The sequence below is a fragment of the Thamnophis sirtalis genome, unplaced genomic scaffold (assembly GCF_051295495.1).
Source record: "Thamnophis sirtalis isolate CommonGarterSnake01/CBP01778 unplaced genomic scaffold, rThaSir2_p1.2 scaffold_6, whole genome shotgun sequence".
NCBI lineage: Eukaryota > Metazoa > Chordata > Lepidosauria > Squamata > Natricidae > Thamnophis > Thamnophis sirtalis.
Genome location: NW_028261386.1, coordinates 56,320,823 through 56,346,208, shown reverse-complemented (window position 1 = coordinate 56,346,208; position 25,386 = coordinate 56,320,823). Strand labels below are relative to the sequence as shown.

Below are 25,386 nucleotides of genomic sequence, written 5' to 3'. Positions count from 1 at the left end.
AAATTTAGAACTCTGCCTCTTCCTTCCAGGGCTCTCATTGGTCCTTGAGAACATGACCCAGCCCTCTCAGGTGAAGGTTAATCCATCAGAGAAACATTATGCACAAAGCCAGCCCTATCTTACTTTCCCCACCATTGTGCTTTATGTGTTCCACTGAACATTTATTTTGCTGAACATTTCTATTGGCTGACTATTTGCTGACTCTGAAAACTTTCCATGGTGTATTTTTGGCCCAAAGGTGGCCATTGGAGATTAGAGATTGGCCATTGTCTTGAGATCTGCTTGTTCTATCCTTTGCCAGCAAGAATTTAGCAATAAAAAAAAGGTTTAAATCGCAACGATTTAGGTCATGCAGAAATCTTTATAAAATTCATTTGATGCAGTTTAATTATTAGTCATTTTTTCATCATGGAAGGACTTCCTCATTGGTCCTTAGGAAGGAACGGTCAATATAAAAATAACTACAAAAAATGTCCCAATTTATCACACAGATTTTTTCAATGAAATTTGCACTGGAAGGTAATAATAAATCTTCTTCTAAGAAAGATCTTACTCATCCCATTTTTTTCTTATATAAGAGACTAGAGCACACAGACACATCCTACAGAGGAAACTGCATTTGCATTAAATATTGTATGCATGTGCAAATTTGTATGACTATTCATCAAGCAAAACTTCTTTGAAAAATAGATTTCTTTAATGAAGTCCTGATGTCAATATATACATATGTCTAATTGGAGAGCTTTCATAGTTGGAGTTTTCCTTGGGTTCCTGCTGCATCACTGTAAATCATCATATTGTAAAAAATATATATGATGCTGGATAAATGTGGTGGTGCAGGGGACCACTAGCACAGAAAAATACATGTGTATTAGAGTTGGCAGCTTTGCCATTTCTTTTACCAAGATGTACCTTTCCCATGGTTAGCTAGTCATTCATCTAGGCCAGAGGTTTTCAACCACTGGTCTTAAGAATGGGTCTCAGTCTGCAGATTGCTTTGCCTTGGTCTGTAGTTAGAGAACCAGTTTTGGCTATTGAGCTGGAAAACCTACTCTCTCCTTCCTCCAAAACACTGGCAGAATCTAATATACTGGAGAGACAGAAACTTACTTCCTTTTATTCCACCAAATTACCTGCTTGAGCAGGGGCCTGGACTAGAAGATCCCCCCCCCCCAAGGTCCCTTCCAGCTCTATTCTATTCTAAGATTATATAAAGAGAATTGTTGGGGTTGCATAAAGTGAGAAGAAATTACTTGTGCTAACCTACACAACCTCTAGGAGGAAAATATTCATGTGTCTGCCTCTGAGACCTCTCACTTCCAGCTATATTATTCCAAAGAGCATGTTATAAACTAAAGAGAGGATTGGTATGAAACCTCCCACTGACTTCCACGGGTTTGGGGGTGATTTATTTTTATTTGCTAGAAGGAGAATGGGATGCTGTCTTTTTGTTGTTTCTTATTATTGTTTCTCTCCCTTTTAAATTGTATAATCTGCTGTATCTTCTTAGAGAAGAATGGTATTAAAAATCTGCACTGATTTTAAATACATCATTATTTTAGGGAGATTTTTTTTACAAGTTAAGAGCATTAGAATGACTATGACTTACTTTGGGATTTCTGGAAACATTGGGTAAATATTCTGGCTTCCAGATACCCAAACTGGTGACTGCTTTAGGTCTGAACAAAATGGTAAGCCACAATTAGTTGGCTGTAGAATTACATGTGGTGGGGAATAAAATGGCAGCTGACATTCATGAACCAAGCTTTATGAACCAAGCTTTTTAGCCTAATGTGTAAACATAGCCATCATTACTTACATAATCTAATATTTATTCTGGATTCACATATTGTATGAGTTATTAATGTAGTTTACTCAGTTTTGTCTCAGCATGTTGACTGAATACAGAAGTATAGTTCATAAACTATGATTTGTGGCTTAATATAAAGAATTACAACTGCAATTTAATATATATATATATATCATGGTTGAACCAAACACTGATGATGCATGAACCAGGTTTGACAGCAACATTTCATGTTGGTACTACAAAATAAAAGTCTCAGACCTGATTTCAAAGGGCCTATTTAAATCAAAATGCTGTGACTTTCCACATTTGGGTCATCACATCAAGCTTGTAGCAATAAGATCTCTGGATACTTTGAAAGAACTGAGCACGACGGTCCACGGAATCAGGTAGTTGTCCACACAGTGCATTGGTAGCTAGGAAAAGCTGCTCCACATATATACAGTCTCCCTGTATTTGTAAAGGAGAGTATTTGTAGCTCAGGGTTGAAATAAGGGGTCCTTGGTGCTCTCTGAGCTTGCTTGTTTACTTGCAGACATTTTATTACCCTAACTAGGTAACATCACCAGTGCTAGCAAGGAGGGCTTTTTGCTGTCAGTTTATATTCTGGTGTCTTGCCTGTCTGTGTGGGTGGAGGCGGTTTAGGGATTCTTTGGTTGGGCTGTTTACTAATGGCTCTATGGCAGTCTCCCTTTACTTATCTTGTGCAAACTTAGCATCTAGCACAGGTGACCCCAACTGTGGGCCCCAGCCTATTTGCAACCAGGCCTCACTCGCACAAGCGTCATGGGGATTTGCAGCTCCACTCCTGTGAGTAATGGGTGCTTTCCTGCCACTCCCACAAAACCATCCCCTCTCCCTCCCCCCCCCCGCCCCCCTTCCAGGCCTCCAACCCGGAAAGATTGGGGAACTCTGATCTATCATATGGGATTTTCAGAGCCGTTAAGAGGAATGATCCTAAATCTCATGGGCCCACAAGCAAAGGGGCCCTTTCCAGAGGTAGTATTCAGCCAGTTCTGACAGGTTCTGGAGAACCATTAGCAGAAATTTTGAGTAGTTCAGAGAACCCACAAATAGCCTGGCCCCACCCCCACTGCCTCCTAGCCTCCCAGCTTCTTTTGTTGTCCTGAAGAAGAGAATTGATCTCAAAAGCAGATTAGTGGGGTGGGGAGGGAATGGGGATTTTGCAGTATCCTCCCCTGCCACACCCACAAAGCACACACCCACAAAGCCACACCCACAGAACTGAATCCCACCACTGGCCCTTTCCCTACTTGCCTTTTAACCACAGCACCAATAAATGCTCTGGTCCTCATGCCATTACCTCCATCTGATCCCCAGCCCACGAGTGACTTAATCGTCTTAGCGCCACGAACGTTAAAAAGTATAGTTTGGGGTTTCCTTCCCGATTCCCACACCTTTCACAGATACCATCAAGATCTGCCAAAGCTGCAGATGTTCCGCAGCCGGCATCTCTCTTGACAGGTAGCTTGGGAACAAACAGAGGCAAGGATTTGAATCGCCAAGAAAGACCATAAATGTCACCGCTGCAGGATGCAGCATTTGACTGGTTGGGGGGAGATGGGCATTAAGCGGGGAGCAACCCAAACCAGCAGCAAAAGTAAAGGCTGGGCTCCTCGTGTGACGGGGTGGGTGGGTTGCGAGAGCGCAACTTGGCGTCCACCCAGCGCCGTTTTCATTCAAGAGCGTCGAGGCTCCTTTAATAATTTTTTAAAAAAAACATCGCCCAAATTCGGCAGCTTCACCGCAGCGACGAAAGCGCTTGCCTTTCCTCCGGCTGGAACTGGGGCCGGTCCCTTTAAGAGAGAGCGAGAGAGGGAGAGAGAGAGGGAGAGAGAGAGTAGCACGGTAGCGGCGAACTAGCTCCGCTTGCGGTGCTTTGTAAACCGGCCGCTGGCTGGCAGCGGAAAACAGTCCCGGCTTCGGTCTTCGAAGGGCGCGTCCACGCCTCTTCGCCCCCCCCCCCAAACCACACGACTTAAAAGAGTTTGCCCGCCGGTGCGAAAACTGGCGGGGGAGGTTTGTGGAGGGCGTGGAACCGCTGACAGGAGATGGCAGGTCGGTAGTACTTAGGTGGACGACGGAGAGAAGCCAGGCAGCCAGAAGAGAGAGAAATAAAACCTTCCACCAGCCGACCGCCCCCCCCCCCCATCCCGGCATCCTGCATGGGAGAGCTTGGTAAGTTAAGGTGAACGAATGTCTTTGCTGGGCCTTTTTTAAAAAATAATGTTCAAAATTCTTCGCAAGCTCATTTCGGCGTCTCCTATGCGGGACAGTTGACCCGCATAGGAGGCGCTTGAGGTGGCGGACTCCTTGGAAAAAATCCCCCTTGCCGCGTTAACTCTTTGCAGCGGGGGTGAGAAGCGGAAAAAAATACCCGAGCGAGCCGAGAGCGAAGGGCCGGTGCGGAAAACAAGCGACCAGCTCTCGCTTGGGAAGGGCGAACGGTTGGGTGCGATTCACTGCAGGCAGGCAATTCAAGGGCGAAGCCCGGCGATTGCTTAGATTGGGGAACGTAATTTCGGGCACAAGGACTCAAAAGACAACCGTGCAGCTCTTGGGGAGGTTTATTCTCAGGTACCGTAAGCGTTCGCAGGATTCCAGGCTAAAAATAACTTTTCCCTCGAATGATTGTTTGCCTGCCTTTTAAATGTTGCGTTGCGCTTCGGGATGTAATTGGGTGGCGGGGGGTAGAGAATGGAAACCTTAAGTAAAAGGGGCGCGTTAATACCCGAAGTTGAGGTTTCTAAATCCCCTTCGTCGCCAGTTATTGGAATCGGCTGATCCGAACTCAGCTGGAACTCTTGCAGTTCCTACGCGGTACGGCAGGGGGCGTGGCTGCGACGCTGGGGGATGATTGGGTGTTAAAAAAAAAACGGGCAACCGGGTAGGACTTTGACGAGTTGAATAATTCAGTTGCGTTGAATTGGTAATAGAGAAGGGTGACCGGGCTAAGCTGATAAAACCTGTGAAGAAACGCTATTGCTCTGTCGAATTTGAAGGAACTCTTTTTTTTTTCTGTACAAGAATTGTTTCACAATATTATTGGAAGATCATATCTAATTATCATCCCAAAGATGAGAATCTGTCTTTGCATGTTGTTAAAATATATTAATTTGGAATTCTCCTCAAACTTTAAAAAGTTGTGCTTAGTTGCGAAACATATCAAGTTTAGGGAATGCTCCACACTAGGCTGGGATGGCAGGTTTGTTCAGTAAAAGGACTGTCCCCAGAGGAGAATGCAGAGTTAATCTTTTAGTGAAAGCAACTGAAATTGAAATTGAAGAGTGAGCAACAGTTACACAGAACTGTTCCTTGGATTGAAGATGACGTAACAGGATGCACAAGGCCAGCAATGATATTTCTTCTCCCATTTTTGTTGGGGTGCTTGGGGATATTATTATCCAGTTGCTTGAAGACTTCAGTGAATGTCAGTATCTTGTCAAATTCTTCATCATACAAATGAGGGGTCCTTGGTGGTCTCTGAGCTTGCTTGTTTTCTTCATCAATGCCTGATGATGATGATGATGATGATGATGATGATGATGATGATGATGATGTTATCTAGTTAAGGGTAATGAAACTTCTGCAAGAAAACAAGCAAGTTCAGAGAGCAAATGAAGGACTCCTCATTTCAATCCTGAGCTACAAATATTCTCCTTTATTAGTATCATCATATAAATGTTCATAATCATATTGCAGAGTTGAGTGATCATCTTCAGAAATGCCAACCTTCATGTTGTCTTGTTGGGATACTGATTTTCCTTCCTTCCCTCTGATTTTCTGCCTCTACTGTCTGTAGTTGATTTTCCATTCCGTGGCTACTTAATGTAGCTCCAACCTGTTATGTCTCTTATTGTACCTGTTGAATTACTATTTCTTTTCTGCAGTTTTTTGTACCTTAAAAAACCAAATTGAATTATCTGATCATTAAATCTATTATCCTTCCCTACTGGGAATGGGTCAAAACATCTTGCTTTGCTTGAAGAAAGATGACTGGCTGGTCTTCAGGACTTCTGGAAAAAGCCCTGCCTGAGACCAAAAGAGTATTGATGCCACTCAGTCTCCATACTGACCAAGAGGCTGACTTGGTAACAACAGAGCTTCCTATATGTAGATGGTGCAAGTTTGGTAACTTGAGAGTGATATTTGGATAATGAATTTGCTCCTCTTCATTCCCAGGACTTTTAATTGGCCTGACTATGATTTGTTAGCTCTTCTAAAGGATTTTTTTTTTAAAAAAAGGATGAAGAACTGGTTTCTCACCATGAAAAGAAATAGCATGGCATATCAAGAGCAAATTTGTGGCTCTGAAGAAATGACCCATTGAGCTTCATCTGGCCTCTTTGTTTAGTATTAAGTCTTGAATCTCTATGGTACAGTTTTTGAGTGGGGTTAATAAGACTTCCTAATAGGGCAGTTGCATTCGTGGATTCGTAAATACAAAGAAGATCCTTTCCTGCTGAGCTGTGGTTTTCTTCGCCAAAGCTGGGTGTGAGATATGGCCAGGAACAGAATATAAAAGTTGAGGCTTCTTGCTTTTTTTTCTGATGCTGAAATTGGTAACAATCTTTTACTATCCCTGTTTTCTCTTCATTTCAGGTTAAAGATTTATGCATGCTTTCCTGCAAGTACAGTTACGTTTAGTGCTAGTAGAAAAGTGCAGTTCACACCGCAAATGATTTAATATCAGAGCTTGATTGTGTCTGTAGAAATTCATAATCTGAGATTTCTAGGGCAAATCCAGGACTGGAATTAATTGAATATGCAGAGTAATGTTTCTAAAGCTCTGTAACCGTAACATTCTGAGGTTGAGAGATCACTCACTGACTTACTTTTCTCAGTGCAAACAGTAAATCTTGGAAAAGCTACTGAAAACACATCATAAGATTTGCTCATTCAGGTCTTTGGCATTTACAATTCATTGAAGATTTTTAAAGTTTGCTGTTATGGGTGTTGCTTAGTGACGCAGCACATCCTACCAGAAGGTTATCTTTACACACAGCTGGCAGGTGATGTGTATATTTTCAGACCTACTTAACACTTCTTAGGGCTGGGTGAAATCCAGCATTCTGTTTCTGCTGATAGAATCTTTTTTCATAGGAGAACTGGCTCCCCCCTCCTCTTCCTCTGACTTCCTTAGTGTGCACTTAGATTCTGTTCATGAAGCTTGGAGGGACCCGCTGGAGGTACTTTCAGGGGTATGTTTGAGGATTGCATTGGGAAGTGGGGCAATGAAATATGTCCCTTTGTGCCTCTAGATTGCAGCTCCTGCAGCCCTGAATTTGGGCCTTTTGTAGGTGCACACACTGGGATTTTTTTTTCCTTTCCTCCAACCCCATCCCCTAATTCCAATTTCAGTGATGGAACAGAGTTGAGAGATCCTTAAAGAAATATTCTGGAATATGGCCAATTCAGGTCGGGGGGGAATAAAGGAAATAAAATGTGAAGTGGTACTTTGTTTAAGCTAAGACCACCTTGATGAAAAGTAAGATCTTTGTGCAGCCAAATATTTGGGTTGACCGCTGGAAGACTGGCAATAGAGAATGTTGACAAAGAAGATAAATACTTTTTGTTTTAAGTCTGATATTCTTCTCTTTCCTGGAAGGGTTGACAAATTACGCAAAGTTTTCTCTAACATTCTGGAAATTAGGATTCTTGAACATCTGGATAGCACAGATTGAGGAAGATGGATTATGCAAAGTATTGCAATTAAAAGAAATTGACTCTCTGGAACATACAGAACATGCCATTTAAAGATGTGTTTGTAAAGTGACACAGCACATTTGAAAGTTAAGAATTTTTGTCTTAATAAGAGCTTAATAATAATCTTAATAAGAGCAATCTTATTAGAATTTCTTATACAACATGGGCCAGTTTCTTATACAACATGGGCCAGTTATATATGCCGTAGTTATGCTATACTGACAAAAGTATAAAGATACATGGCCTATTGCTTTTTCTTATCATAGTTGATAAATAGTCTTGGTAATAAGTGGTGAAGGATGGGGGTCAGGGGGACTCTATTGCTGCAATCCACTGAGCATCTTCCTCCTCAAAATATTCCAGACTCTCCAAATGAATGCATCGTGTTGGACATTAATCACTTGAAGAATTCTGAACCAGTCAATGCAAAGGGATCTTGAGATTTTTAAGGCTACTTCCAGAGTAAAGTTTTCTAAGATCTACTGCTCTTAGCATACCAAGTCATGCAGAAATTATTGCCTTTGTCTGGTTGCTGTTAATTCATCAATAGGTTGTATTCCTTTTGACACATCCATCAGCATAAAATGTAGTGTGAATTCATCTATTGGACTGCCATGCAAGTATCACTAAATTATAGGGTATAGTGCAGTGATGGCTTTTTTTGAACATTTTTTCCCTCAGGTACCAAAAACACACATACACTATCATGCCCACACCATAATGCAATGCCCCCGTGCGCCCCGCTCCCACACATGCATGCACAACCTGCCCCACTCTGCCCTGTCCCCCGCGCATGCGTGTGCGACCTCGCCAGGCCTCATTTTGGACCTAGCAGGCCTCCCTTAAACCTCTGAAGACCAGAAACAGCCTGCTTCCAGACTTCCAGTAGGCCTGTTTTTCACCCTCTCCAGGCTCTGGAGGCTTTCCTGGAGCTTCCAGGATGGCGAAAACAGCCTCCCCAGTCCTCCAGAGGCCTGTTTCTGGAGTTCCAGGAGATCAATTTTTCTCCCTCCCAGAGCCTCCGAATAAGCCTGGCATCCAAAACGGGCCATATGGAGACTCCTGGGAGGGGAGGGGTGGCGTGGGCATAGCCAGCAGAAAACCAGCTGGCTGGCATATGCGCACATGTGCGGTAGACCTGACCTAGGACAACGGCTCCTGTGCCTACAGAGATGGCTCCATGTGCCACCTATGCAGTGGTGGGTTTCAAAATTTTTAGAACCCCTTCTGTAGGTGTGGCCTGCTTTGCGGGAGTGGCTTGCCAGCCATGTGACCAAGTGGAAGTGGCTTGCCAGCCATGTGATCAAGTGGGAGTGACTGGGTGGGTGTGGCCAAGTTGTAAAATGTGGTAAAACTCACTTAACAACGCTCTTGCTTAGCAACCAAAATGCTGGCTCAGAAACTCTGGCATTTGAAGCACGCAGGTCTTAAAGCCCTAACCCTTTAGGAAAAAAACCCCAGGGGTTTTCAACCTTGATAGCTTTAAGACTTGTGGACTTCAACTCCCAGAATTCCTCCTCTCGCTCTTCCGACGGGCAGGGGGAGGGAGCTGGAACTGGTTCTAAACGACACTGTAGATTTATGGATCTTCTTCTATTGAAGAGGTTAGAACTGGCGGGAACCCACCCTTGCACCTGTGGCACACATGCTCTAGGTTCGCCATCACGGGTATAGTGCAAGAAGGAAGAGTTGCAGTGAGCTTCAGATGTACACACACACACACACACACACACACACACACACACAATTCTCTCTTGTCCAATTTTATTGTTAAGTGGAACTTAAAAAAACTTCCACTTTTTAAAAAATGCAGTTTAGTATTAAATCCAGCTGCAAACAATGGAATCAGTAATAGAAACAAGGGCTTCTAAATTTCTCCTTATAATTATGTGGATAGGCTGGTGGTAGGGAACCCTTATCTGAAACTCCATGAAACTCTAATTATGATCTGTCCAGACCATAATATAATGAGTTCATTTCTAAAAAGGAAGGCTTTGATGCTGCATAGGCCTAAGTAAGAACAACATTTTAAATTCCAGTTTGACCTACTTGTTCATGCTGGTATTCTATCTTCCGAGCAATTGGTTTTAGAAATGTGCATAATATTAGGGATCTGTACAGCACCAGAACAAGAAAGCCTTTTTGCTGCTGTTTTAGAGAAAGAATGTGTGGTTGATGGTTTCTGAGGAAATTGGTGTAATGAGAAGACAAAGGCTTTATGAATATGCAGAATGGAAGGTTATTATAGTAGAGTTCAGATCATCATAAAATGGATTAGAGGAGAGGAAGCTGTTTTTGCAGCAATGTTTGCATACTTCAAGGAACCTTTTAATAGATCATCCTTATCCACAGTATGTGATTGATTTTGATTTATTAGGTTGTGTGAATTCTGGTTTTGTATGACTCAAGTATGCAAACCCAAGCAATTGTGATTATTTCTATAAGCCGTAATTGAACAAACCATGGTTTAGCATCATCATGTCTGAATTGAGTCAGTAGTAAGGATTACTAGGCTGGTTAAATAAGGGAAAGGGAGTTTTTTCTGTGTTCTGGATGTGATCATCAGTTGAACCCTGAGCATGAGGGAAATTTTACATTTTGAGTAGTTCCCCAAGAGTGTGTGTGTGTGTGTGTTTGTGTGTGGTTTCCTAACAAACTGAATTCCAGGGGCTGTTTGTGCCAAAAGAAGGATGTAGCAGAAGCCAATTTTCCTAACTCCTCTTTTAGTTCTGATGAACCATTTAGGAGCCCCAGTGGGCTGATATCCCTGTAAACAACTTTCAATCTGGAAGAAATGTGCTAGAGAAAATCTGGCTGCCTATGGCTTATCTTATAAGGTGAAACAATACAGAAAAATGGGACATAATGAAGCAAAGCAGATATTGAAGGAGAGGATTGTTGACATGGGATGATAGGCAATACAAATCTTGGATTACTGCCAATCATTAACATTAACTACGGTAACTAGGTTTGATGCTCTGCTCTCAGGAATTAGGGATGGTAAACATCAAAAGATTCCTTTCCATGAACATATCTGCCCAGGTGACTCCCCAGGCCATAGAAGATGTCTGATATTGTCCCCTTGTGTTGTAAATTTTACAGAAACCTTTGTGATATGTAGACCCTTTATATGTGGGAAGAGATTGTGATTCATTTAGCTCTTTTGTGCTGGCAGACCATAAGAATGCCTTTACTCACAGGGTAGCCAAATCCTATCTGGCTGATAGAAGGAGGCAGCACCCAGTTGTACTTCTCCCATAATTTTTTTAAGTTTAACCCACAGCATAGCTTTCCTTTTATTATTATTTAATGCATTGTGGGGAAATTTAAATATGTTTTAGGTATTTGTATATAAAGGCTGATCTAAAATCTTAATAAAGTTTATATTGGGCTGTGCTATTTTATAAAATTCAATTAAGAAGCTCTAACAGCTCTAACAAGAACCAGTTTGGTAATTAAGGCACCAGACTAGAAACTGGGAAATTGTGAGCTCTAGACCCACCTGAGACACAAAGCCAACTGGGTGACCTTGGGCCAGTCACTTTCTTTCATCCCTAGGAATGAGGTAATGGAAAGCACTTCTGAAATCTTGAAATCTCTGAAAGAAAACTGCAGGGCTTGTCCGTCTTCAGGATTTACCTAGATAGTCTTCAGGACTTGTCTAGATAGTCTTCAGGACTTGTCTAGATATTCTTTAGGAGTCAAAACTGAATAGAAAGCACAAACAACAAAACAAAACAAAACCAGCTGTACTGCCTTGGCTGTTTAATGGAAATGGAAGGAGGAATTATGATTTTTCTAAAGCTCAAACTTATGATTCCTAGTGCAATTGTTTCTTTTGTGCTGTTATTTAATTGCTTGTAGCACAATTGTTAATTGTTACTTTAAAAGAGGCCTAAGAGGCCTTTTGTGCCAGGATTGTCCCATTTTTCTGACCTTTCTCTCTGGAGTCCCCCATTTATGGTATTTGGCAGTTCTGAAATGTGTAGGTGGTTGAAAGTTTGTCCAATTTTTAAATGATCTTGCATGTGGAGTTTATGTGCTTGATGCAGTTTCCATGTAGAAGAAGGTGGACTAAGGACAAACTGGAAGAAATTGCTCTTAGTTTGATGAATATCTCACTAGTGTAACACGCATGGTTCGAACCTGGCATTTTGTGGCTTTTCAAATGCACAGTGTGGACGCCATGTAGCAAAATTTAGTGGGTGTGCCAATGTGCATAGCTTTGTGGCTGGTAACTTTACCTAGATCTGGCTATTTGACAGCCTGATCATATGGCTGTGTTTATTTTGAAATCTGTGGAAAGTACTGAAACTTCAGCTTTTTGGAGCGAACGTTTTCCAGCAATTGATGAAACTGGAATGCTCACCAAATGGTACTGCTCTTGTGTTATCATTTTCAGTTAATTAAAAAAATAAACTTTGGAAACCCTGGTAGAAGCAGTTTATGCTACAGTATATTTCAGCTCTTGCCCTACTGCCCTTCCTCAAAGAAACTCCAGGGCCCCGAGTGTTGCAAGTACAGCTGAGCGGAAAAGGGGAAAATAAATGGTTTCTATTCCAGTTTTATTAAAGGTATTTCTGACTAAAGCTTAGAAAGAGCCCAGACAGCGTGAACTAGAAACTCTAAGCCTGTGAGGGAGCTTTTGATGGAAACATTTAAAAGGATCAATTTTATCGGCTGCTAGAGAAGCAGAACATTTTTATAGTAACCTGATACTGTAATACCAGTAATGTGAGCTGGGACTTGATTGGCTGTGCCAAATGCTTATTGTAAACTGAGAATACAATTCTCAGTATAAAGAAAATGCAGATGAAAACTGGAAGCAGGGATTCTCTTCTTAATTGTAAAGCTGCCCTCTTATTTTTAATTTGTTTGAAATAACTCATGCCTTACAGTTTCAGATCTATAATTACCAAGGATCTAAAGATCCCAGAAGCTTTAATTGAAAGGCTGAAGAAACTAACATTCCCTGCTGTCATTCTGATCCCCTAATGCAGTGGTTCTCAACCTTCCCAATACCGCGACCCTTTAATACAGTTCCTCATGCTGTGGTGACCCCCAACCATAAAATTATTTTCGTTGCTACTTCAAAACTGTAATTTTGCTACTGTTATGAATCATAATGTAAATATCTGATATGCAGGATGTATTTTCATTATTACAAATTGAACATAATTAAAGCATAGTGATTAATCACAAAAATAATATGTAATTATATATTGTGAAATGGTTTGCTAATGAAAATAATATATATAATGTAATATAATATAACCTCTAACCTTGTTACAAAAAGTCCATGAAACATTTCAGTTGGTAACAAAATAAAAATAAAATAGAGAAGAAAGACAGTAAAAAAAATGGTTCAAAGAGAAATACAGTACTAGGTTGGATATCCCTTCCTATTTTTCATCTTGTCCTACTGGTTCTTTATGATTTATCAATTGTTGTTTGTAACTAATGATTGTAACTATTATTATGACCTAAGACCTATTACTTGCTGTTTATATGTACACTGTGATTTGGTGCACTGGAGACACATTTCTTGTGTGCCTTGTCACACTTTACCAATAAACATTTCTATTTCATTCTATCCCTATCCCTATCCCTATCCCTATCCCTATCCCTATCCCTATCCCTATCCCTATCCCTATCCCTATCCCTATCCCTATCCCTATCCCTATTCCTATTTCATTCCTATTCCCATTCCATTTTCCCATTCCATTCCATTCCATTCTAAGCATGGAAGCTTAAAACTAAAAAATGTGAGGCGGGAAGGGACATCGTCGCCATTCTTCCCACCTCGGTTCTCGGCTTCTTCTTCCCGGTGTCCCCCCCCCTCCCCTCACTGCTGGGAGACCAAACTCAGTCCTGCCACCTGTCAGGGCGCTGCCTCGCCAGCGCTCAGGCGCTCCATTCTACCCCCTTCCCTCCCGTCATCAAGCGCAGCCATCTGATCCGCCCACCGGTGCCTCTCATGTTGCAATTGGCTGGGCATCGGTTGTCCTCACGCCGCTCCTGTCAGGTAGCCCCACCCTTTCACAGCGTCCCCTGCCGCCGCGCCCCTGGCTCCAAACACTGGCACGCAGGTGTCTCAGTTCCTAAGACCATTGAAAATATGTCTTTTCTGATGGTCTCAGGTGGCCCCTGTGAAAGGGTCATTCGACCACCAAAGGGGTCGCAAACCACAGGTTGAGAATCGCTTCCCTAATGCCCGCTCCCTTCCATTAACATCGAATGTGCTTGTTCCCCAATTAATTAGTAAATGCAATTTATTTTTGATATTTTGTGCATAATAACAGTGCTCTTTTAAAGACATGCTTTTACCAACGTATTTGATATTTTATTCATCTTTTATGGCCTACTGTGTATTCTAGTGTATTCAGTGAAAACTCTTCATGTATCTTCCTTTTTTAAAAAGCAAGAGAGTTTTAATAAGCTGTGTTGCTGGACAAAATAAACAAAATACAGTGGTATAAAAATCCAATAGAAGAGGCAATACTTTAAATGAAGTTATGAGATGGAACATGTGTTCTCAACTCATGCTAACTATTATATAAGGTTGGCTAAATATTGTTGTAGCTAGAAATATTTGTCTGGCTTAAATACAGCTAAATGGACTAGGTATGAGTACAGATATTTGATGTGAGTGCTTGATTCTTGATTCCCTAGTATTACACTTCTAGCCTCTGCAAACAGTGAGTTGTTCTCTGGTTCTTTAAAACATTTGGAGAAATTGTCAGAACTTCATAAATCCTTCTGAATCCAAATGGGAGGCTTTTATCTTTTTATTCTGTTTATATATGCAGGGGTGGGCTGCTGGGGTTTGCGGGGGTTCAGGAAAAACTCTAGCTAAGATTCTGTGCAGTTCGGAGAACCCCCAAATCCCACTCCTGGCTGACCCTGCACCCTTCCCCTCCCCTCCCAGGAGCCTCCATGCAGCCTGTTTTGGATGCAGGTAAGTGCAGGGTGTGTGCAGAGGCTCAGGAAGAGGCTACTGGAAGTTTGGGAAGGCCAGAACTATGCTTTACTTGGCAAAGGTTCATGAAGAAGCCTCAGGCTAGGTTCACACAACCTGCTGAGCCTTAAAGTCATTTGGTTGGTGTTGGTGAGGCACAGAATGCCTTGCCCCTCTTCTGCAGTTGCTGTTAAAACTAAAAACTATATTACAGGTGGCCCACTTTTAGCAGCTGCCTTATTTAGTGACCAGACACCAAAAGCAGTGGTGGCACAGTGGTTAGAATGCAGTGCTGCAGGCTACTTCTGCTGACTGCCGGCTGCTGGCAGTTCGAGTCTCACCGGCTCAAGGTTGACTTGGCCTTTCATCCTTCTGAGGTCGGTAAAATGAGGACCCAGATTGTTGGAACAATAGGCTGACTCTGAAAACTGTTTAGTAAAGGCTGTAAAGCAGTATATAAATGTAAATGCTATTACTATATTGCAGTTACAGCAAGGATGAAAAGTAACTTTATAACCACTTCTTACATTTGCAACCTTCGCAGGTCTGTAAAATCAAGGAAACCTGAAATAAATTCATAAATACAGTTGTGGTTTCACTTGATAACTGCTTAATGGCTATTAGCTGGTTGTGATTGTAGTTACTAAACAAGAACTATCTATTGCAAGTCTTGTGGATTTATATTTATGCCACACTTTGCTATTCTGTCCCAAAGCCTAACTCTCGCCAGAGGAGACGCCTAGAGCACTTGTGGAGGTCCGATAAGTCCGAGTCGAACCGAGCACTCCTAACAACTTGCACCAAGGAGTACATCAGGGCACTTAGGGCAGCAAAAAGATCTCATATTGCCACCTTGGTTGCGTCCGCTGAGTCCCGCCCAGCCGCCCTGTTTAGGATAACCCGTTCCCTCCTAAATAGGAGGGATACGGGGGAACCCTTGCAGGGTAGAGCTGAGGATTATGCCCAATTCTTAGCGGACAAAGTTGCTCGGTTTCGGTCGGACTTGGACTCCACCGCTGCAGATCCAGCCGGGACACAAGAGGATCACTTGGCAAACCATCTCTGAGTTGAGTTTCAGGATGTTGCCTCTGGGGATGTGGACAAGGCCATTCGAGCTGTGAGTGCCTCCACCTGTATTCTGGACCCGTGTCCCTCCTGGCTGGTTGCCAACAGCAGTGAGGTGACACGTGGCTGGATCCAGGTGGTTGTAACCACCTCCCTTCGGGAGGGGCACTTCCCCGCCGCACTTAAAACGGCGGTGGTGAGACCCCTCCTGAAGAAACCATCCTTGGATCCAGCCATTTTAAATAACTACCGTCCTGTCTCCAACCTTCCCTTTGTTGGGAAGGTTGTTGAGAAGGTGGTGGCCTTCCAGCTTCAACGGGCCTTGAAGGAAGCTAGCTACCTTGACCCCTTCCAGTCCGGCTTCAGACCCGGTTACAGCACAGAAACCGCTTTGGTCGCATTGACCGATGATCTCTGGAGGGCCAGAGATGGAGGCCATGCGTCCATCCTGGTTCTCCTTGACCTCTCGGCGGCTTTCGATACCATCGACCATGGTATTCTTCTGCGACGACTGCAGGAGGTGGGGGTGGGAGGCACTGTCTTGCAGTGGTTCTCCTCCTACCTCTCGGACAGGTCGCAGTCGGTGTTGGTCGGGGGGCAGAGATCGTCCCTGAGGCCCCTAAAATATGGGGTGCCGCAGGGTTCGGTCTTATCCCCCCTACTATTTAACATATACATGAAACCGCTGGGCGAGATCATTCGAAGGCACGGGATAAAATACCATCAATATGCGGACGATACGCAATTGTATCTGTCCGCCCCGTGCCAACTCATTGAAGCAGTGGACGTGATGAACCAGGGTCTTGAGGCCGTTAAGAACTGGATGAGCGCTAACAAACTGGTACTCAACCCGGACAAGACCGAGTGGCTGTTGTGTTTCCCTCCCAACAATTTGGCTAATGTTCCATCTATCAGGCTGGGGGGTCAAACTTTATACCCCTCAGATAGGGTTCGTAACTTAGGAGTCCTCCTGGATCCACAGCTGACTCTCGACCATCATCTGTCGGCTGTGACCAGGGGGGCATTTGCCCAGGTTCGCCTGGTCCGCCAGTTACGACCCTACCTGAATCGGGAGGCTCTCACAACAGTCACTCGAGCCCTTGTGATCTCTAGGCTGGAATACTGCAATGTGCTCTACATGGGGCTGCCCCTGAAGTGCATCCGGCGACTGCAGTTAGTTCAGAATGCGGCCGTGCGAGTGATAGTGGGCGCACCTCGGTTCGCCCACATAACACCCATCCTCCGCGAGCTGCACAGGCTACCTGTTGATCTCCGGGTGCGCTTCAGGGTGCTGTTGACCATCTTTAAAGCCCTTCATGGTAGTGGATCTGAGTACTTGAGAGACCGCCTTCTGCCGATTACCTCCCTCCGACCGATAAGATCGCACAGACTGGGCCTCCTCCGAATTCCATCCGCCAGTCAATGTCGACTGGCGACTACACGGAGGAGAGCCTTTTCTGTTGCAGCTCCGACCCTGTGGAACGATCTCCCCGTCGAGATACGCAACCTCACCACCGTCCAGGCCTTCCGCGCAGCCCTCAAGACCTGGCTATCCCAACAGGCCTGGGGATAAGCCTCTAATTTGCCCCACCCGAGTGTTGAATGTTGAATGCAAGTTGTGTTTTTATTATTTTATTTTGCTCACATATTGTTTATTTTGAATTGCACCCCCTCCCTAATGATTGTAAGCCGCCCTGAGTCCCCTCAGGGAAAAGGGCGGCCTATAAATCCTAATAAAATACTAATAAAATACTAAAAAAAAATAATACTGTGATCTGACCTGTTCCTTTCATATTTGTAGATTTCTGATTTCTCCACCATCTTTCTTAACTGTGCATAGTAGTCTCTCAACAGAGAACATCTGTCTCACTGCTGGATTCAACTTAGCTCTATGAATTGGCAAGGAATTGAAATAATAGGGGAGATATTCAGTGTATTTTTCTCACCTGCCATATGCAACATTATGTTTTTGTGCCTACCCTCACCTGAGATTCATCAGATAATACAGGTAGTCCTTGACTTACAACGGTTCATTTAGTGATAATTCAAAGTTACAGTGGCACTGAAAAATGTGATTTTTGACCTTTTTCACAGTTATGACCTTTGCAGCATCCCCCTGATCATGTGATCAAAATTCAGATGCTTGTGGCAACTGGTTCATATTTATGACTGTTACTTTGTCCCAAAGTCATTTGTGACCTTCTCACAAGCAAAGTCAACGGGGAAGACAGATTTACTTAACAACTGCAATGATTCACTTAACAACTGTGGCAAGAAAGATTGTGAAATAGGGCAAAACTCACTTAATAAATGTCTCACAACAACATAAAATTTGGGCTCAATTATGGTCATAAATTGAGGAATACCTGTATCTCTGTATCTACTATTTCCTTTTTAAAACTAAGTAGTTTGGTTTTCATGTGCCAGAGTTCTAGGTTTGATTGATATGGATTTGTTATCCCACCCCTCATATTCACAGCTCATTGTGCTCCTGTTATGTGACATTGTCAATGTGCTGTGTTGCACATGCAGGCATACAGCATATGTTTAAAAAACAATGACAATATTTTTCCCAATGAGGAAATCTTTTTTTAACAAAAATATGAATGATGGGGACAGGCTTGTAAGAATGGCTGATTAAAGAATTCTGAGAACTGTGTAGGCAGGACAGAGCTAGTACTGTTTCTATAGCAGTTGGAGTGAAACTCCTGGATCTTTATTTGACCTCTTTTGGCAATCATCCTGTACCACCAAGAAATCAGTAAGGAATCCTTTGCAGCTTTAATGTTTGGAGTGTAGAGATGGTTATAGAGCTCTGAACAAAACTCAATTGATTTCTAGAAATTCGAAGTTACTCAGCAATCTTGTTTCAGTTACTTTTAGATATACATGAATATGGTTTTTGTAAGGATGAAAAATCCACATTTTCTTTTCCTTGGCATTGGGAATATTTAACTCCTTACTATCCCATTCCAGTTGATTTGAGCCTTGATGATCTGTGTTGAAAGGAAGAGAAATCTGCCCAAAAGATCTTTCCCTGATTAAACTTCAGCTTAGTTTGCAAAATTCTATGTGTGAATTGATTTGTTTGAAATTTTAATCTTTGATATTCTGCGTACACAACTAGGAGTCAGATTTTAACCTGCTGCAATGGTGAATATAGAGAGCCAGTGCATATAGGGATGAACTAGGACTCTGGAGACCTAGTTTCGGGTTCATGCTCAGTTATGGAAGTTCAGTAACAAAGTTTGGGCCAGTGTTTTTCCTTCCCTGTCTCAGCCTAACCTACTTCACAGGTTAGGGTTGGAGTTGTGGGGAGAAATGGGAGGAATGAACATTATGTAGTCTGCTTTGAGGTCCTGAATGAGAATCTAATAAATAAAACCAGCAAAAGGAAATGAATAAGTTATAGGTAGCCAAATTGACCTGGGCTAACTATAATTTTCTAAGGAAACTGACCAGGTTGAGGATTAGCCATAGATAACTGTGTCTAGTTACCGGTAGGTTGCTGCATTCTACTATTGTGATCCAGAGGCAATATTTTAATATTTATCTTGTGAAGAAATGTGACATTTTCCTGCTGCAAGGAAATCCATGCAAATTTAAGTCAGCTGAAGTTACAGTCATTTTCTTTTCTTTGAGATTTATTGTGCCTGTATAGTTTTAGTCTTTTTTTGTATGCTCTAGTTTAGGGCTTTCATTTCTTCACGTTCTGAAACGACTTGGATAAACATAACTCAAAAACTTACAAAGGATATTCCCCTCCCCTCTTTAAGACCAATGTTGCTAGTATGATCCTTTCAGGATAAAACTGCTTGGGGTGATTTTGTGTATTGTTTGAAAGAGAGTTTTTACATTAAACATTTAGCTGATTTATTCATTTGGATCTGGCTTTAAACAGAAATAAAACACAGTATCCTCGGCAGAATCCTAGGCAAAGTAGAAACCTTTATCCCATCATATATGCTCCACTGGGCAAAATATAATACAGAACAAAAGCTTGGAAAGGAGGAAATTTGGTTCTTGAAATTTGGATCTCTGAGATGTGAGACATAGCAGAGCTCAAAGAGCAGGATAGGGTGGGGAGAGGAAGCATGGAGCCTGAGAATTTGCAAATATTCTCCAAAAACTGGAATTGTATATTATGAAGTACAGTGGCATTTTACATGAACTACAGACTTCAGATGGCCCTTCAAAGCAGTTGGCTGGTTGCCTGTTGTTATGAATTGACCATAGTCAGGGACTACTGTGGGAGAACTACAATATGATAGAAAGATTGACAAGCTATGTTTCTATTTTTCTTTTCCTAACGTCTTGTTGGGGTTTTGGACTATCGGGAGTTTTATTTCTTATAGCGTGTAGGAAACACAGTAAGATTTTACCATGTATGTGGATTGGATTCAGAGAATAGCAGGTGTACATTAACCAGATATTCATCCTTGTTAATGCTACTTTTCTATTTTGCAAAGAGAAGGAGAAACAGGGAAAAGAAACTCTTGGCTGATATCTTCTACTTCAGGAGTAATCTGTGCCCAAAATCCTAGGTCTAGCATGAATCCAACCATTGTTGTGATCACTCTGTTTTCTCCCTCCATCTCCCTCCTGTTTCTGAGCAGAGTATAAACCCGTCTGTTCTAAACCACACTGTTGCTTTCAGCTGGGAGAATAAGACGTTCTATCTAGATATAATGAAGGAAATCACCCAGAACTGATTTTCATTAGCATGTTGAAGTTTTTAAAATGTAGTTAAGGAAAGAGGGTAATGATTCTATGGATTTCCTCTGTAGTGTATGTCTGTTTTTAAGGACTGAAAATAACTACTCATTTTGTTGACACAGCAGGGAACTGGGACTTGCTTGTGAAGAAGAAGGAAGATGTTAACTGTATTGTTGTTGTTGTTGTTGTTGTTGTTAGCAAAATACCTGTTATCATAGCACTGTATCCTTCCTGTGCTTTCTAAAGGGCTGCCACAAAGAAGAGAAGATCATTCTCTTCTCCAAAGCACCTGAAGGCAGGACAAGAAGCAAGGGATGGAAACTAATCAAGGAGAGAAGCAACTTAGAACTAAGGAGAAATTTCTTGACAGTTAGAACAATTAATCAGTGGAACAACTTGCCTCCAGAAGTTGTGAATGCTCCAACACTGGAAGTTTTTAAGAAGAACTATTTATGATATAAGGTTCCTGTTTGAGCAGGAAGACTTAGAAGACCTCCAATGTCCTTTCCAACTCTGTTATTCTTCCCAACTTTTTCAAGTTTCTAACCTTTGTATACCAGTATTACTGTGGGTCTCATTCAGAATATGGAAGGCCATGATCTAACAGGGCACCTTCATATTTTGGTAGAGGTGGAGGTGTACAATAATATAATAAAGTTCAGTCTTAAGTAAGCTCTTGCTGAGATGATATAGGTTTGATGAGTAGGAGGACATTGAATGCAGTGTATTGCTATAAGAGAGAAGAAGGATTAAAGGAGTGTTGTATCAAAAATGTTCATTTCCCATTATAGTCCATTGGAGTTGATATGTAATAAATACAGATAAATAAATAACATTTTCCAAGAAGTCATGAAACTTAGCACCAAGTATTAACTCTAAGTAAGTCTTCTCAGCATTCTCTCTCTGTGAATGTATTGAACTTCAACTTTTTTAATCCCAGGATAAGAAAGGTTGAAGGTTGCATTAGAGGTGAAATAATAGGAACAGACCTCCAGTATTGTTCTAATCTAAAGGGTAACCATATTGTCTTTCTAATTTTACTCCTCATTACTACAAAATCTACCATGTATCTATAAATACTACCATGTAAAAGCATACAAATTTTGGGGGGGAAACTCTGTGTTCCAAGATAATCAGCACCAGTTACAATCAGGTATGCATTTAATCATAGGACTGTGATCTTGTGGTGTTAATCTCTTCTCCCAAAGACAAGATGATGGAGGGGCCCCTTCAACCACTGACCGAATGCCTTTTCTATAAGTGTGGGCCATGATGACATTTCCCTCTTCTTTTGAATGTAATTTCTGATAGACCATTTTCAAAATAGCATAAGCCCCTGAGTGGGATTTTCTTTTTACTCTATTAATTTTCTTCAATTCCTACAGGACTGGCTATTAATTGCAATAGTTTATGAGCGTCACTGTTACAACAGAACAATATTATAGCTAATGTGGAGTATGAGATTCTTGTCATCTTCATAAATTGAAGTAGGCAATTACCTCTCCCAGACTCATGCAGAGTTGTCATTTGTTAAAGAACAGAAGGGAAAAGCCAAACTTAAAAAATAGCCTTATGCCTCATTATTTCCTCCACCCTCATCCTCTGTGCTGCAACATTGCCTGCAACCTTGGCAGTCCTTTAGGCTCAGGATAATTGGAAAAGTTGCTTACTTAAGTAATTGTCTAGATAAAATTGGGTATTATATGTGTTTGTTTGTAGGGTGTGTAGGGTGTGTATGTATGTCTAACACTCACTCACTCACTCTCTCTCTTGCCTTAACCATTAGATCTCATAAAACATTTTATTGTATTCTATATGTATTTACCTGGAAATTTATACCTAGTTCCATACCCATTCTATTCCTGAGAGCCACCTCTGTCCCATATTACTCTTCTTGTGCATGAACTTTCCAGAACATCTTAAGGTGTCAGTATCTTTACAATTATCTTCTTCTTGGGAAGTTAGAACATATATTGGAGTCTTGCTTAGAATATCTTCAAAGCCATTTCTCTGAAAATTGTTCCAAGTCTGTTGCCCTCCCCCCCAAGTATAAGCTTTCTTTTAGGAGGTTCATCTGGGTGTAATACTACTTATTTTCTGAATCCAAACAAAGCCATACTTCTTTCTAGCATTTAGATCTCTGACTTAATTGTGATTTTCCATTGCTGGCAAAGGCAAACTACAAAATATACCATCATTCCTGACAATACTTGTAGTCCAAACTGTTTAATCCCTGGGACAGGATACTGCTTTTCAGCAGACTAGTAGACCAGTGTCTCAGAGTATCAAGTTAGTTGTGCAAAGTAGTTAGTTGTGCAGAGTATCAAGTTAGTTGTGCATACTACTCTACCCTTCAACAGTCTCTATACTCAGCATCTACAGCCTAGGCTACTATCTCCTGTCTCATGGTACAACAGACTTTGTCTCTGCTGTTAAATTAGATACACCGTAATAGTCTTACTGCATCTGACCAAGGTCTAACTTAGTCCAGCATTTTGTTTATCACTAGATGCTCACTAGCAAGAAATGGTGGGCTGAGCTCTTTCATACTATAGTTCCTCTGCTACATAGTTTGTTCCTCTGCTACTTACATTCTGCTCTCATCCTACACATGAATTGATCCAGTCCTCTTTAATGAAGTTGGCCATGATTTCTGTGTCTTATAGTTGTAAAGGCTAATAATGTTACGTTCATTTCCTGCTGGGGAAATGAAAAAAAAAAAGAGATCAGCATTTTTACTTTTGTCGTGTTCTTGCAAAGTATCCTGGTTTAGCTCAGGGTAGTGAGTATGTCTTGGCCTGACTTTAAGAGCAAGAAGACATCTCTGGGGCATCATTTCCCTTAAAAAGTAAGCTCATGGCCTGGGCACAACGTACATACAGTCAGATTTATTTTACGATTCTTCATTGCAAGTGGCTTTCAACCAGCAGAAAGTTTGTGGCTATGGTTTCTAATTCTTCATTTTAATAGATGACCTCTGTTGCTTTAATTTTATTGGATACTTGCAAAAATGTAATTGTCTGCCAGTGAAAGAATAAGAGTTATACAGGAAAACGGCTAGTTAGGATTCCAGCCTCTGCAGCTAATAGCTTATGAATGCAAGGGGAGCTTTCCAAGACCCACAGGGTTGCTTTGAAACTGCAGTTAATACTGTCAGATGCAATGAAGTGTACATAAACCTCTCCTGTTTTTATCACAAAGTGAATGGCTTGCATTATGAATTTGAAGTGTTCTTCCAGGTTATTAGTACAGCAGAGGCTAATTGGATGAAAGCCCACCAAAGGCTGCCTTTTTCCACAGTTAACGAATGACCTCACTGTGGTTTAGATCCATTGGAGTTCACAAGATCAGGGATGTCCAAAATTTCTTTTGCAGAACATTCTCCCCACCAGTAGGCACTTATATACTTCCCTGGGATAAGTATGTTTTATGGCTTTCTGCTGTGAATCAAAAGTAGTGTTCTGGTAGGGTCTACAACCACATGTCTGTGCTGATGGCCAGTATTTCTATGAAATAACAGACCTGCAGGGGGAAAGGCCTTCCAATCCCTGGAGCCAGATTCTTCAATAAACTGCAGAATTTCCCTGGGTCTCAAGGGCATCAAGCTCTATCCTTCGGGTATGGCTAGTGACCATTTCTGGGTCTTGCTGTTGACTGCAGAGTATTTTTGATGATCCTGTGTGTGAGAAGCTTTCTCTAAGTGTCTTCCCAGAAGCTGTATTGGAATTCCTCACATCCCTAGCCAACCAAGCCAGTAATTGAGAGGGAGAGATGCGAAACACCTTTTTTCCTCTCTGGATGAAAGTCTGTTCCTTCTTCTATTAAGGATGGGGCTAACTATTAGGCTGAGATATGGTAACCTTTAGCCATAGCTGCCGGTATGCTCTTATGTTAGAAGATGGTAGCTGGTCTTTACAGTGCTCTGAGATGGTAGAATTCAGAATATTTTATTTCTGCATAGGTTAAATCTGTTAGGACTTTATGCAAACCCACACTTTCCCTCAAACTGAACTCAATTTCTGGGTGAATTACATGATCTTATTTATTTAGTTTCCTTGGCAACAGTATTAAAATGATTTGCCATTTGCTTTTCCAGACTGTCCCTCCCCCCCGCTTTTCAAGTCTAGTCTGCAGTCTGGAAATTTCCTAGTGGTCTCCTGTCCATGTGCTAACTTGACCTGATTCAGCTTAGCATTTTGCAAATCAGCCAAGACTGGCTAGGGTGCTACTACCTATATCCATAAATGAAAAGAAATTATACTTCACTTCTATCCTTCTCCATTTCTTGTATGGAATGGCTGCAAGGGAGACACTGGAAATAACTTTCACTGCAGTTTCAAATAAATTGCAGTTGATTTTGTTTCACAAGGGTATTATTGCCTCAAAGCATAGTTTGTTAAAACCCACAAATCAAATCAAGGGGTTTTTAGGGCCTTTTAATATACAGTATTATAGATTAAATAACTACAGTTCCTGATTCAGACAAGGCAAACTGACTGGTTTAAACCAGGGACAACACTGGAGAAGAGTTACCCATATATAGTTCCTGTGAAGTGTAGGGTTAACACTAAATCTACTCTGTGTTTTTGAAAAAAACACTGCACTAGAAATTTTCTTTTATGACTTTTTAGTGATTATTATTAGGTATGCATCCTGAAGTGTGGCCACAGAAAGGTTGGGCTTTTGTGCGTCTGGCTTCATATGCAGAGGCATTCTTTTGTGAAGGATTACAAATACAGAAAATTCATCTCGCTTGCTATATTTCTCTAAATATGGAGTGACTTAACATCATGAACCATTGTGCATATTCTGTTTATGTGTTCACATCTTTCTTCTTCTTACACTAAATCAGCCATTCCAGTCTATTATAGAACGTGCCTAAGCAGTGATGTCCTGGCTGAGCTGGATTTGTGTGTGTCTGTGTGTGTGTTTTACAAAGTTGCTTTGTGAGACCTGGTCATTTGCTTTTAAAGCATGATGTGAATTTGAACCGGGGATATGAAACAAGGATTGCCAGGAACTGCATATTTTACGATGGGCCATATGGGGTAGCTGAATGGTATGCATGCTTTAAAGATGTAGTTAAATGATAAACTTCACTTGTTCTGGTTTT

General features: G+C 41.7%; 1 protein-coding gene across 4 annotated transcripts in view; it reads left to right on the top strand.

Moving 5' to 3' along the window:
- DAAM2 (dishevelled associated activator of morphogenesis 2) overlaps positions 1-25,386 on the top strand; it is a 207,987-nt gene that overhangs the window by 30,154 nt on the left and 152,447 nt on the right. For 2 of the 4 annotated variants that reach the window (XM_087717911.1, XM_087717908.1), the window contains exon 1: positions 3,749-4,006. The exons of 1 other annotated variant lie outside the window; for it this stretch is intronic. The gene's annotated coding sequence lies outside the window, so the exon portion shown is untranslated. Of the gene's footprint in view, positions 1-3,748; positions 4,007-4,303; positions 4,406-25,386 lie in introns of those variants that run through there. One more of the 4 variants, XM_087717910.1, reaches the window with a different exon arrangement.